At 46.0% G+C, this 14,740-nt stretch overlaps 1 long non-coding RNA gene across 2 annotated transcripts; it reads left to right on the forward strand.

Moving 5' to 3' along the window:
* The first annotated feature begins 6,863 nt into the window (after positions 1–6,863).
* LOC139063354 (uncharacterized) lies at positions 6,864–9,779 on the forward strand. Of its 2 annotated transcripts, none has more exons than XR_011516733.1 (4): positions 6,864–7,314; positions 7,399–7,456; positions 7,532–7,602; positions 7,698–9,779. It is a non-coding gene; the product is annotated as an uncharacterized lncRNA (long non-coding RNA). The 2 variants fall into 2 exon arrangements; XR_011516734.1 differs by having other exon boundaries at positions 7,741–9,779.
* Positions 9,780–14,740: the final 4,961 nt, after the last annotated feature.

The following is a 14,740-nucleotide window of genomic DNA, read 5'->3' on the forward strand; positions in this document are numbered from 1 at the left end:
GATATTTAACTTTTTGTTAAATTTAATGTGCTTCTCTGTTACTGTCATGCTGAAAGGTTCAAAAACTCAATTCATATGGATTTTTAGTAACAAATGTTTACACATACATATAGTAATAATTTAAAACATTAATTTTAATGTATCAGAACTTTCACAGTTAGAGGGAAAAACTCTTAACACAAGTTCATACTGACATCTGCAGCATGCTTCTGGTAATTACACTTGTTTGGTAGACAGTTTTTGTTTGAGGATCATTCAGATGAATTTTTACCATAGGTTCAGGCATGGCAGGTTCATGTTATCCTTCTTGATATGATGCACAATTGATGGCTGAATTATTAATGAGATGCTATTTCTGAATCAACTGATATTGTAAGAGTTCAAGTCCCAGGGCTTTACTGCTGGTAAAAACAGGTGATTAGTTTTCTAACTGTGACCTTATAACTTTTTTCTTATATGCTCACTTGGATTTGAAAATGTGATTAATGGGTTTTTAAACCTTAGTGTAAATTAGTATCTTAGGTTTTTTTGTTAAGTTCTTTGAATGTTCCTTCTCATTTTTTACACCAAAATCCTGCAACCATCATAGTCTAAAACATAATTATTGCTTGTCATCAAAATAAGGAAAATTTCAAAAACAATTATTGACATGAATGAATGTATATAGTGTGGGTTCTGTTTTAATTTTCTTTGTTTTATATTAAAAGCTTTTTCAGAGAAAATTATCATGAGACCTGTCAAATCTTCTTAAAGAGCAAGTAACGTCTAAATTTACTTTTTTTGCTGATGAACTGTATAAATGAGTGTCTAATAGTGTTTTAAATGTGTGTATTCATTATTTTAGCATTTTAGTGCATTTTCTTTAAAAATTAAAAATTCTGCCTAAATACCACAGTATAGCGCCACCTTCAGCTTAAAACATAGAATTTGACTCATATTGAATAAATTTTAGCCAATGGCTAAAGAGTAAGATACTACGTAACCCAGTAGAGTACTACATAGCAACTCTGTGTCAAAGTTAGAAAAGCAACGAGCGTCTCGGCCACGCCTTGTGGCAAGTTGGGATTTGGATTTGCAAGCGAGTGTAGGACGGTTAGCGGTAGTTCAGCATTAGCATATAGCATTAGCATATCCTAGTCTTTAGCGTAGCCTTTAGTGTTATACATACTTATTTAGTGTTAGCTTGGCTGTTGGATAGTGTAGTTTAGTTAGTGTTTGGCTGTTAGTGTAATTAGGAAAGTAGTTCAGGTTTCGTGCTCCATATCGTGTTAGTATGCTGTGAGAAGGTGTAGAGAAGTATGGTTGCGGTGGCTCTGTGGGGTTGTACTCCTTTCCGCTGGACTTAGAAATTAGGCGCCAGTGGTTGCGTGTCTGGAAAACATTCAGCTCCCGCCGGGTTCTGTAGTTTGCAACCAGCATTTTACCCGCGATTCTGGTCTCCGTTTGAAGAGGGAGGCTGTGCCCACCGTGGCTCTTCCGTGATTTAGATGCAGCCCACCGACTCTGCTCCCCCACCATGACGGGCTCCAGTCTGAAGTGAGTAAGCTAAATAGAAGTTAACATCTTCTAAAGACAATTTCCTACCTAAATGCAAAGTTTGCGAGACGTGGTTCACTCCATTTAGCTAATATCAGCCTGCACTGCCTTCGGGCAGATTTGTCAAGTTCACAAAATGTGGAACGGGACGTAAGGTTAGAATCAGCGGCAAATCGGAACATATCTCGAAGCCCTGGCCGACAAAACGGTCCACATGACTGTCAGGCTCTGAGAAAATTTGGGTTGCTTTTGTGTCAGTCGGTAATTCTGCAACAGTGACTCTAACTAACGCAGCACTAGTTGACACACAACATTACAGCGTGAAATCCAGCACAGCGTGACCCGGTTCCGTGAGGAATTCTGTTCAGGAGGTCGCATTTCAGGCTCTCCACATCATATGTGACTGACTTTTACGTTATAATAACATCACACACTAGGAATGTTATAAAGCGCCTATATAGGACAGTTTCTTTTGCATATTATCTGACTTTATGAACATCAATGTGCTTCTATTTTTTTTTCAGGCTAAATCTGCCCAAGACACAGGCTGTCAGACTGATTTAGTAGTCTGCAAGAATGCACTTGTCCAGGCTGACGTGAAGCGTTACCCGTAGCAAAGGTGAATTATTTTTAATAATCTTCTATGTAAACATTTTATTACCTTCTTGTTTTAATTTGTTTTACAGATTGTTGCACATGATTTTATGCTCTTTTAAACGTTTATAAATGTGCTGTGTCACGAACTCCTCCAGCTGACTGCATTCCATTCATTCCTGCCACCAACGTGGCGACTGACGTCATCACGCCGACACTACTTAAGGAAGTGCTGGCGTTTCATTCATTGCTCAGTCATCGTTTCTCACCAGACTTTGTATCGAGTCTCCAGGCTTACCAGCCCTCTAAACACTCAAACTACACCTTCAGGAGATAACCACGCCGGTTATCTCCGTCTCTCCGCGTCTGGGCAACAGAACTCTCAGTCACGCTTCAGATCTGCCAACGAACCTGACAGGATGACTGAGCCCCAAGTTGACCCAGCGGAGTTTGCGCGTCTGCGTGCCGAAGTGGCTCAACAGCGCGCAATCTTGGATCAGCATACGGCAGACATGAACCAGCTCCGTGCCATAGCTGATCGCCAAGCCACCAAGATTGAGTCACTCACCGAGCTAATACTCCAGCTGACCACCGCTCTGCAACGTCAGACCGCAGCTGTTCCTGACAGGATGGAACCACGTCTCAGCCTTCCAGAGAAGTGGGACGGAACCAGGGGATCCCCGGAGGGCATGTTGGCGACCCTGGCCATGACTTTCGAGTGCCAGCCGGCACGCTACCCCACATCCTGCTCTCGTATCGCCCTGCTGACCTCACTGCTGACAGGTCGAGCCGGTGAATGGGCGGCGGCTCTTTACAATCAAAAATCTCCTGCCTGCAATGACTATGAGACTTTTGTAAAGGAGATGAAAAAGACTTTTGTGCACCCCAGCAGTGAGGTCTCGGACGAGACGCGGCTGCTTCAGCTTCGCCAGGGCTCCCAGATGGCGGCTCAGTACACCTCTTGCTTCTGGACGACAGCAGCTCGGTTGAGGTGGGATGACGCCGCCCTAAAGGCAGTTTACCTGGAGGGACTGTCACCGAGAATCCGGGAGGGCATGATCGGGCACGAGGTCCCAACCTCCCTGGACCTGGCAGTGGATCTGGCTCTCCAACTGGACCGCTGCATCCTGAACCGGCCGAGCACCATGTCAGCCCCCGTACACACCAGGACGTCACCCCGCCGGCCGGCTCACCAACCGACGGAGGAGCCAATGCAGCTGGGACATCTTCCCCCTGAGGAACGGGCACAGCGCTACCAGGAGGGAAGATGCGCTTACTGTGGGGATTTGGGTCACCACCGTGGCACGTGCCCAAAACGACCGGGAAAAGGTCCCTCCGGGTCGGAGTAGGAGCTGTCCCGCCCGGAGTCTCCACTTTTCCGGCTCCACACCGAACCACTCTCCCGGTCTCCCTCCACCTGGACCAAGGCCCGACCAGACTGGAGGCACTTTTAGACACTGGGGCTGCGGAGTGTTTTATCGATCACGGACTGGTTACTCGGCTCAAGATACCCCTCACCGCCCTCGACCGACCCATTCCCGTGACCTCTGTGGACGGCCGGCCCATCATGCCGTACCCTCTCACCCACCGAACTCAGGGTCTCCACATGACTATTGACCAACACCGGGAGACCCTCCACTTCCTGGTCATCCAGGCTCCGGCTACGCCTCTCATCCTGGGTCATTCCTGGTTCTGCCACCATGAGCCTCACATCTCCTGGTCCACCAGTAAAGTCCTGGCCTGGGGCACGGGTTGCCATAACCATCGGGACTCCCCTGCACCTCGGACTGGAGCAACCCCTCCCACAGACGTAGACCTGACGCTCATCCCTCCTCAATACCACGACCTCGCTCAGGTCTTCGCTAAAGAACCCACTACCAGGTTACCTCCTCACCGACCCTACGACCTGGAGATCAGGCTCCAGCCCGGCACCACCCCCCCTCGGGGTCGCCTGTTCTCCCTCTCTCCGGCGGAAACCCGGGCTATGGACAATTATATAACTGATGCCCTGCAGAAGGGATTCATCCGTCCCTCAACTTCCCCCGGGGCCGCGGGGTTTTTCTTTGTTAAAAAGAAGGAGGGGGATCTCCGGCGCTGCATACACTATCGAGGGTTAAATAAAATAACGATCAGGGACCGTCACCCTCTCCCTCACATGGGCACCGCTCTGGACGCCATCACACAAGCCGCAGTGTTTACTAAACTGGATCTGCGCAGCGCCTATAACCTCATCCGTATTAAGGAAGGTGAGGAGTGGAAGACCACTTTTATCACGCCCACTGGCCACTATGAATATTTGGTGATGCCTTTTGGACTCTGCAACAGCCCCGCCGTCTTCCAGCGGTTCATTACAGATGTGCTGAGAGACATGTTGGGTCGCTGGGTCTTTGTTTATCTAGATGACATCCTCATCTACTCCCGCACGGCCGAAGAGCACATCCGTCATGTTCGAGCTGTTCTGTCCCGCCTCCTGGACCATGGACTTTACTGCAAACTGGAGAAGTGTGCGTTTCACCAGGAGTCCACCTCCTTCCTGGGTTTTACCATCTCCTCCCAGGGCCTGAAGATGGACCCCCAGAAGGTTCAGGCCGTAGCTCAGTGGCCTCTACCCACGACCCTGAAGCAGCTGCAAAGCTTCCTGGGTTTCTCGAACTTTTACCGGAGGTTTATATGCAACTTCAGTTCCCTCGCAGCACCTCTGACCTCACTCACCAAAAACACCAATCAGCCTCACACTTTTCGCCTTACTCCAGAGGCTGTCCGTTTTTTTCCATGAGCTGGTCGGACGTTTCACTAAGGAACCCATCCTCCTCCACCCGGACCAGACCCGGCCCTTCGTCGTGGAGGTGGACGCCTCGGATGTGGGAGCGGGGGCCGTTCTCTCGCAACGGGGTCCAGACTCTAAGCTCCACCCATGTGCCTACTTCTCCCGGAAGTTTTCCCCCACACAGCAGAATTACGGGGTCGGCGACAGAGAGCTGCTGGCAATAAAATGGGCGCTGGAGGAATGGAGGCAGTGGCTCCTGGGGACCACCGATCCCTTTCTGATCTGGACCGACCACCAGAATCTCATTCATCTACAGACTGCCCGCCAGCTCAACCCTCGTCAGGCTCGGTGGGCCCTCTTTGTCGAGCCGTACCACTTCCATATGGCCTACCGGCCCGGCTCCAAGAACCTCAAGGCGGACGCTCTCTCTCGGCGTTTCGCACCAGATGCCCCAATTCCCCCCCCCCCCCCCCCCACCCCCCCCACCCCCCCCCCCCCCCCCCCGGAGCCTCGGACCATTCTACCGGCTCAACGCTTCCTGGCCTCCCTCCAATGGCCGTTGGAGCAGTCCATACAGGCGGCACTTCCTGGCGATCCAGCGCCGCCGGAGACCCCACCGAACCGTCTCTACGTTCCCGCCTCCTGCCGGCAAGAGGCGCTCACGTGGGGGCATTGTTCACGGCTCGCGGGACATCAAGGACAAGCCCGTACCCTCCAGTTCCTCCGTCGGGCTCTCTGGTGGCCGTCCATGAGGAAGGACGTCCGCGAGTTCACAGCTGCATGTGATGTGTGTGCTCGATCCAAGTCCTCCAACCGACCCGGCACTGGAGAGTTGCAGCCTCTCCCTGTGCCCAAGCGGCCGTGGTCACACATCGGGCTGGACTTTGTCACGGGACTGCCGGCGGTCGACCACCTGGACACTATATTGACTATCACGGACCGTTTCTCCAAGGCCGTGCACTTAGTGGCCCTGGCCGGCCTCCCCACAGCCAAGAGGACGGCCGAACTGCTCCTGGAACAGTTGGTGCGGCTCCATGGTTTCCCTCAGGACGTGGTTTCCGACCGAGGACCCCAGTTCGTCTCACGCTTCTGGAAAGCGTTCTGTCGCCTGGTCGGTGCTTCCACCAGTCTGTCCTCTGGATACCATCAACAGACAAACGGTCAGACAGAGAGAGCTAACCAGCAGCTTGGACGCTACCTGCGCTGCTTCGCTTCGTCCCAGCCGACCACCTGGCCCCGCTTTCTCCTGTGGGCGGAGCTGTCACACAACCTCCAGACCTCCTCAGCCACGAGTCTGTCTCCCTTCGAGACCTGTTACGGTTATCAGCCACCTCTGTTTGATCATCAGGTGCCCGAGGTGGAGGTCCCTGCTGCCCAGACGCTGGTCCGCCGCTGTCGGCTCGCCTGGATCCGGGCCCGTGCGGCCATCACCCGGGCCAACACGGAGTATGCCCGTCAGCATCGCCGCCGCCACCGGCCTGGCCCCGTCTTCTGGTCTGGCGACCAGGTGTGGCTCTCCTCCGCTAACCTGAGGATGCCGGCTGGCTCCAGGAAGCTCACTCCTCGCTTCCTGGGTCCGTTCCCTGTCCTCAAGGTCATCAATCCTGTCACCTGCCATCTGCGCCTCCCGGCTACTCTTCGGATCCACCCGGTCTTTCACGTCTCCCAGCTTAAGCCGGTGATCTCCTCTCCTCTCCACCCTCCACCGGTCCGGGTGCCTCCGCCCCGCGGTGTTGAGGCGGATCGCACCTACACGGCCCGCAGGATTCTGGACGCTTGCCGCCGGGGACGAGGTTGGCAGTACCTCGTGGATTGGGAGGGGTACGGGCCTGAGGAACGCTCTTGGGAGCCCACGAGCTCGTTTGTCGACCCTACCCTGCTAACTGACATCTGGGCCCGCCGTCCTGGGACTTCGGGAGCCGTCCCTAGAGGGGGGGGGGGGGGGGTCCTGTCACGAACTCCTCCAGCTGACTGCATTCCATTCATTCCTGCCACCAACGTGGCGACTGACGTCATCACGCCGACACTACTTCAGGAAGTGCCGGCGTTTCATTCATTGCTCAGTCATCGTTTCTCACCAGACTTTGTATCGAGTCTCCAGGCTTACCAGCCCTCTAAACACTCAAACTACACCTTCAGGAGATAACCACGCCAGTTATCTCCGTCTCTCCGTGTCTGGGCAACAGAACTCTCAGTCACGCTTCAGATCTGCCAACGAACCTGACATGCTGCTTCTTTGTTTTTTATAGAGCTCACAGCCTCAGTGTGTCTTGTGACACAGGGACCATGACGGAAATTCATCTTCCAGAAAGTCCCAGAGCAGCGTCCACACCCCTGAAAAGACCAAGACGTGAGGTGTCTGCTGTTGATTCCAGCTTCCACCTCAGTGACAGTGCAAGCTCAGTGAACTGTTCAAGGTAAAAAAAAATTAAAACATTTCAGAATTTTGAAGATATTAACAATTAAATAAACGTATGTGATTACATCATGACATCATGAAGGAGGCTACTGATTCTGGCCCTGTGACACTTGGTGGTGACGTATGAGCTGATTCACCTGGTAAATAACTTTTACATTAAATATTTTGTTCTTTGCTATCAAAAATAAATTAACTAATAACCTGCATTATTGCAGGACACTCAGCAAAATATGGACTCTACACCATGAGGCAGGCACACGTTACTAACTCTATAAGAGCACATAAGGTGAGCAACACCACATCCTATTTTTATTACTGTACACTGTCCTGGATTTGTTTTCTTTCTGCATGATTTGTTTTCTTTCTGCATCTCATCATTAGCCTGGCTGATCACCTGATAACTCCTGTCATCTGGTTATGACAGCATGAGGAAGTCCTCACACACCTGTAACCTATCAGCTCATCTGGCAGAATAGAGAGAGAAGAGACAACACCACATCTCCTGTTCCTGGAAAGCCTTCAGCCATCCTTCGATGACTGAGAACCTCCATCAGCTCTGTGTCCTGTCTGCCTACAATTATTATAATAAATATTGTATTTGACAAGTTTTTTGTGCTGCCAAATATCTCATTTTGATTCCAGTTTTGATATTTTAATGGATATTTATAAATTACATTGATTATCACATTTTTGTTGCATGTTTAACCAGCTCTATTGTGATGAATTAAACCAGCACCTCACTGTTAAAAGCTCGTTTTAATTTCAAGCATGTTTAAGTATTTATGGACATGAACAAAAACAGGAAATATATAAATTGAGATTTATTTAATTAATATAACAAATAAGGGGGAAAGAGTCATTGAAAGGCACATTCTTCCGGAAGCTCCTGATCCTGACGACACCAGACCAGCTGCAGACACCAGAGGACCTAGAACCAAGAGAGCAGCTGTTATCAGTAAATAAATAAATCAGGGCAGTTTTAGTGGGCTGAACACATTACAGAATAATTTTCTCATGGGGTATTTTCATACATTTCTATGCAGCAGACTGTAACTTGAGCTCCTGGAGAGCTGCTATCCAGCACGTTTCAGTGGTTTTCCTGCTTTAACAGGTTAGATTAGCTGTTAAGCAGCTCAGCTATTTGTTGCTGATTAAAACCAGGTGTGTTGAAGCAGATAAACCTCTAAAACATGCTGAATACTAGCTTTTTAGGGCCGTGGAGCCCTCAGCTAATCCAATGCTATGGCTAACGGCTACTTACCATTCAGAGCTGGTTCTGTTGGGTCGGTTCTGCTAGTTTCAGGCAACTCACAAGCTCAAAACAATAAGGCTCAGGTCCGCTTGTTTCCTCCAAATAGACTTGGTCCCTTTCTTCTCGAGTTTCTGGGTAAGGAGGGGGAAAAACATCCTCCACTTCTAATAACTGCTCAGAGTGAAGGGAGCTAGCATCGTCTAGTTAGCCATCGTCTTCGTCACTGCCGCGGCTCCGCCCTCTCGGTCCTCCGGGCAACGCCTACTAATGTTGCATTTTTTAAAATTGATACGTGGGTGGAGAAGGACTCCGAGGCACACTTTACCTGCTCTTTAATAGTCCAGTAATTCAGATGTAATTTCAGGGATGTACCCAGCAGATGTCTCTATTTCACAATTTAAACAGCCTGCTTTAGTCTGTGTTCCCATGGTGTGGTCATACAAGCACAAATGTGCACATTTTTTGTAAAATGTAGAACAAAACAACTCCACACCAGCCTGCAGCTAAGAACTCAAAGTGTGAAAGCAGTACCCAGTCAAGCTCCATTAAATCTATTATTATTATTATTATTATTATTATTATTATTATTATTATTATTATTATTATTATTAATGTTGTTATTGTTATTATTGTTATTGTTATTATTTGTACTAAAATTCAAATTTCATCTGTTTTTGCTTTTCGTAAAAGGAGACTTTTTTGGTGACCTAAACATGCATCACTGGGGTGCAGGCAGCTCTGACCGAGGCAGGAAGAGACTGAACAAGCTAGGTCATAAAGCTAGCTCGGTTCTGAGCTGCCCAGTGGATACAGTTGAGGAGACGTATGAAAGGAGGATTATGGGGAAGATGACAACCATCATAATAAAAACTGACCCGCTGCATTCCAATGTGGAGACCATGGACAGCTCCTTCAGAGGCAGACTGAGACATCCCAAATGTAAAACAGAATGCTACCTTAGGTCATTCATCCCCTCTAAGAGTCTATAACTCCTCAGTTTAACTGGTACTGTTATTATCCTGTTACACAGTAACACCAATGCAATATTCATTATGTGTTCAATACTCGTTCAAAACCAGATTTACATAGTATGTCCATGTCGCTTACAGTAAGCTGCATAGTCTTAGGTGTGTTCTTGCTGTGCCGCATCTCCAATTCCATGCTGTACTGTAGTTCTTTTTTAAAACACAGAGCAGTTTTGTTTACCTGTTTTCCCGCTACGTTTCGTTTGCGGCTGCAAACTTCCTCACTTCCTTCTCCGTTTATCGGCGGGCAGCAGAGGACGTTGTCGCCCTCTGCTGCCCGCTCTCCCCTCTCCGAAGATGCAGTCCCATGCGCGGTCCAACGTGTAAACTCCATCGTCCCTGTTCATGGTCCCACATCCACGTCTCCTTATCTCGATTGCTTCTTTAATCCATCTTTTGTATTTTTGTTGTTCGGTGTTTATGATCCTTGTGTTGTCCCAGTCCATTATATGGTTTTCTCTTATGCAGGGATCTGTTACGGCTGACTTCTTTATTGTGCTTTCTGTTTCTTCTTTTGCTGCTCTTGTGTGTTTTCGACTTGCCTCTTTCTCTCACTCCTTTCTATGTTCTATTGTTCGTGTGTTGAGTTGGTGTCCGGTTTCTCCTATGTATGTTTTATTGCAAAGTTTGCATGGGATTTCATAAATGACTCCACATTTAAGTCCAGCTGATATCTTGTCTTTTGGGTGTACTAGTCTGTTTCTAACTGTTGTGTATGGTTTTGTTGGTGTGTTTATGTTGTGTTTTTTCATTGTCGCTCTTATTTTTTCTGTTATGCCTTTAATGTATGGTAAGGTTATGACTGGTTTTGGTTCTTGTCTTTCTGGGTTTCTGGTTCTTTGCTTTGGTTGTCCTTTTCTTTCTGTAGTTGTTTGTTGTTTTCCTTTGTTTATTGCCCATGGTATCCGCAGGTCTTTAAAGCATGTTGTATGTGTTTGTTCTCTTGTTTACGGTCTCTTTCTTCTGTTATTATGTTTGCTCGTAATGTTCTGATTACTGAAATTTTGAGTATGGTGGGGTGTTCTGATGTCCATAATAGATATTGGTCTGTGTGTGTGGGTTTCCTATATGTGTTTATGTTTAGGATCCTGTCGGTCTGCCTGCTTATTTTCATGTCCATAAATGCTATGCTGCCTTCTGTTTCTGTCTCATAAATGAACTTTATGCTGCCTGTGTTGTCAATATTATTCAAGTGTTGTGTTAGTGTTTCTGTTTGTCCTTTTGGTATGATTTCCAGTATGTCGTCTACGTAGCATTTCCATAGTTTTATTTTGCAGTTTTTTTGGGGGGGGGGCAGTGGCTATGGCTTTTTGCTCTAGGTCTTCCATGAAAAACTCGCACAGGGTGGCTGATAACGGGTTACCCATGGCGAAGCCTTCCAGTTGTTTGTATATTGTGTTGTCATATGTGAAGTAAGTGGAGTTACCTCTGCAATAAAACATACATAGGAGAAACCGGACGCCAACTCAACACACGAACAATAGAACATAGAAAGGAGTGCGAGAAAGAGGCAAGTCGAAAACACACAAGAGCAGCAAAAGAAGAAGCAGAAAGCGCAATAAAGAAATCGGCTGTAACAGATCACTGCATAAGAGAAAACCATGTCATGGACTGGGACAACACAAGGATTACAAACACCGAACAACAAAAATACAAAAGATGGATTAAAGAAGCAATCGAGATAAGGAGACGTGGATGTGGGACCATGAACAGGGACAATGGAGTTTACACATTGGACCGCACATGGGACTGAATCGTCGGAGAGGGGAGAGCGGGCAGCAGAGGGTGACAACATCCTCTGCTGCCCGCCGATAAACGGAGAAAGAAGTGACGCGTCAGCCTGAGGAAGTTTGCAGCCGCAAACGAAACGTAGTGGGAAAACAGGTAAACAAAACTGCTCTGTGTTTTAAAAAAGAACTACAGCATGGAAGCTGCATAGTGTTGGAACCCAAGTTTTTTACTTTTTTTATATGTGGTTTTTAGTGGTCGAAGGTTACAATTCTAGACTACTGCCTATACTGTATATACATGTACCTTTGTTATTATTTTTCTCCATAGTATCCCCTTAAGTGTTAGTGCTGCTGTAACAAGTGAATTTCCCCACTGTGGGATCGATGAAGTCTGTTCCATTCTATTCTATTCAAAAGCTAATGCTAACTAGCATGCGACCTGAGGTATGTCTGGTCAATGTACTCCAAGTGAAAATGATTAATCCTTGACCACTCCAATTAAAAGTGAAAGGTTGGCTTTTGGGGGCATTACTTTTGGAAAATATGAAATAATTCCTTCCAGTAATGGCAAATAAACAAAACAAGTATTCAAGCAAGTTTTTTTCCTTTTGTTTTGGGTTTTATTTATTTATTTATTTATTTTGTTTTTTGTAGGGAAGCTGGCAGCATCCAGCCACCAGGAGGTGTTGCTCCTTTTCGCTTGCAAATGAATGACAGAAGAATATTTTTAAAAATTAATTCTGCTCCATGAAGAAAAGACAGAAAAAGAGAAGCAACAGTCATTTTTAAGTCTGTTTCCATCCTTTTATAAACATTTTTCTTTAAAGTGACTATGTGTGTTTTCCCTGGCATAAGGGGCAGTACATACCTCAATCATTGCAAGCAAGCTGTATTTTAATGTTTGAGTAAGACCTTACCAACGGATGTTAGATTAAAAAATCCCTCGCAGAGCGATTTTCAAGCACACCAGACTCCATTTCATACAACGACTGAAGAGGTAATATAAAACAACACCGTGATTTGTAAAGTTTTGTAAACGTTTTTTACAAATCAGTAAATGTGTTTTGTCCTCACGGGCTCCCATAGAAGGAAACGTGGTGTTCAATATGACATTGCCCAGAGACTTAGGCCCAATCCCAATACTGTGCCCTATCTTCTGTGAAGTGCACTTGGAGGAAGTGCGCAATAACGCCACAATGCATTGTCGTTGACCACAACGCATGCCGAGATGCTGGTCTCTGTGCAACTTTAAAAAAAAACTGTAATAACAACTTTCAAACAAACAACCAAACAGTTATTTGAAATAAATTTACTTATATTGCTGCTTTGTCTAAAACATTCAGAGCGTGAATTAATCATCCTAAAATGAACTACTTTCATTTAAACATACATATGTTCAGAAAAACACTTAAGCCAATTCTCCCGCAGCAATGGATTGTGGGTAATACACTTTACCCAAGATACGAACTTGGGTGATCAAGGGTGCAAAAGGGGTACTTTTTTTATGCTGCATCATTACTGGAGTTTCTCTGCAAAAAAATATCACACAACTGATATGTAAAAAATACAATGTGTATAGAATGCAACCACTTCACATATAAGCCCAGCAGACTTTTCCCTCAGAATATTTTATTGTTCATTCTACATCAGTTGGTCATTGGACAAACTGCCTCCAATCAGTTCTTAGTTTGTAGGATACATTTATGACCAAAGAACACATTTCACACTGCTACAGACTGACAGAACTGCCAAATCGAATGTAAAGATATCTATTTACTGTCATGCTGAGTGTCTTTGTCAGTTGTAATGACTTACTGATGCTGTTACTACTGCTAGTGTGGCTTCTGGCAAAAAAAAATGGAGTTTACAGGTTCCAAAGGGGAAATTTCAGAGGATCTGACACTTATGGTAAAAATTTGCACTGTAATTTACAGTTAGATGAAACTGCAACCTTGCATGAAGCTGGACATTGCATTGTCTGGCCCAGCCTAAATAGAAAGAAAGTGTAGCACACTGACCCTTATAGAAAAAAAATTGTATGCATTGATTCGTTCACGAATCCCCATAGCACAATTTTACCTAAGTTCATTAGTTGTGCAGTATTTGAAGATAGTAAACAGCTATGATCTTAGAGATCTTTGTATATTTACAGCTTTGTATATCCTTTTGTGTAAGGGCTGTAGCATAGTCAACCTGCAACTAATAGTTTTTCATGATTGCACTGAATACAAAATAAAAAGAGACCTCAGCAGAGTGCCATTTCTGTACATGAGTGTTTCCTTTTTTTTATACATACTTTTAATGGTTAGCTTTCATTTTCACAATGTTTCTGTCTTTGTCATTCATTTTATGTCATGGCAACTCAGTGGTAGCTCTACTTTGGCAGTCAGTTCCAGTGGTCTAGATGTGGGCACCCAAGGCCTCCCATGTTCCACAATTTGACAAACGAGTCGATGCATCCTTAAACCTGCGTTCTCACCGTGCCCTTAGACAGGCCATCTTGTGCAGCATAGTTCCATGTTAATAGTCTTACAGTTTATTTTTCTTCTTCTCTTGTTAGTGCTTTTGCTACTAACAAAAGTTGTGCTAGTTTGTTGAAACCCCTTTGTCTGTCTGGTTTGTTAAAGGCCATTTCACAGTTAAGTTCCAAGCAGCAGTCTTGTTCCAGGGTAAGGTGAAGAAAGCCAGAGGCTCTCAAGGGCCAGTTCAGTTGGTCCATTCACTCCAGACAGATGTTAGGCAAGTGCTTTCCAGTATTCCCCTTTGCTTCCACTCAAAGTCCTCTACATCTCCTTTTTAATTTGTGCCATTTCTGATTGTTTTAAGTGGAAGCTCAAGCAACTAATCCTTTGAATCCCTGTTAATTAGAAACACTAAACTAGCCCAAGTAGACCTGGCTATTATTAGGACATGCAGCTAATAAGGCTATCTCAGCTATAAAACTGGCTATTTGAAGTTTAAAATTCTTGCAGCGTTGTAGACAAAGTATACTCTAATGAAAGCTGGAAACATGATGTTCATAACTGACGTATATAATATGACACTTGTAAGCCATGTAATACATACATTTAAGCTGAAGCATCTGAGTTAGCTGTATTAGCTACACTTGCAAGCCTCTTATTTTTTAGGGCTGGATCAGACAAATGTTGTTATCCATCAGGACCTCGACACCGACCTTGGACAAAAGGCCATTGAACCGTTTCTGGGAGAGGCTTGGACATCCAAAGGAGATGTGCAGGTCAATGAGGAAAGAAGAAAAAGTATCCAGCCACACTCTGCTTTTTACCTAAAGTGGTTAAAACACTAAAGTTTTCATGTGAACAGGCAAAGTTGTCATTTCGTTGAACAAAGGTCTAGTGGAGGATACTTTTTCAATCTTGTAGTCATTTGCCCTCCCTGCGGCCCTGCTTCTTTCTA

Source organism: Nothobranchius furzeri, chromosome 15 (assembly GCF_043380555.1).
Source record: "Nothobranchius furzeri strain GRZ-AD chromosome 15, NfurGRZ-RIMD1, whole genome shotgun sequence".
In the NCBI taxonomy this organism is placed as follows: Eukaryota; Metazoa; Chordata; class Actinopteri; order Cyprinodontiformes; family Nothobranchiidae; genus Nothobranchius; species Nothobranchius furzeri.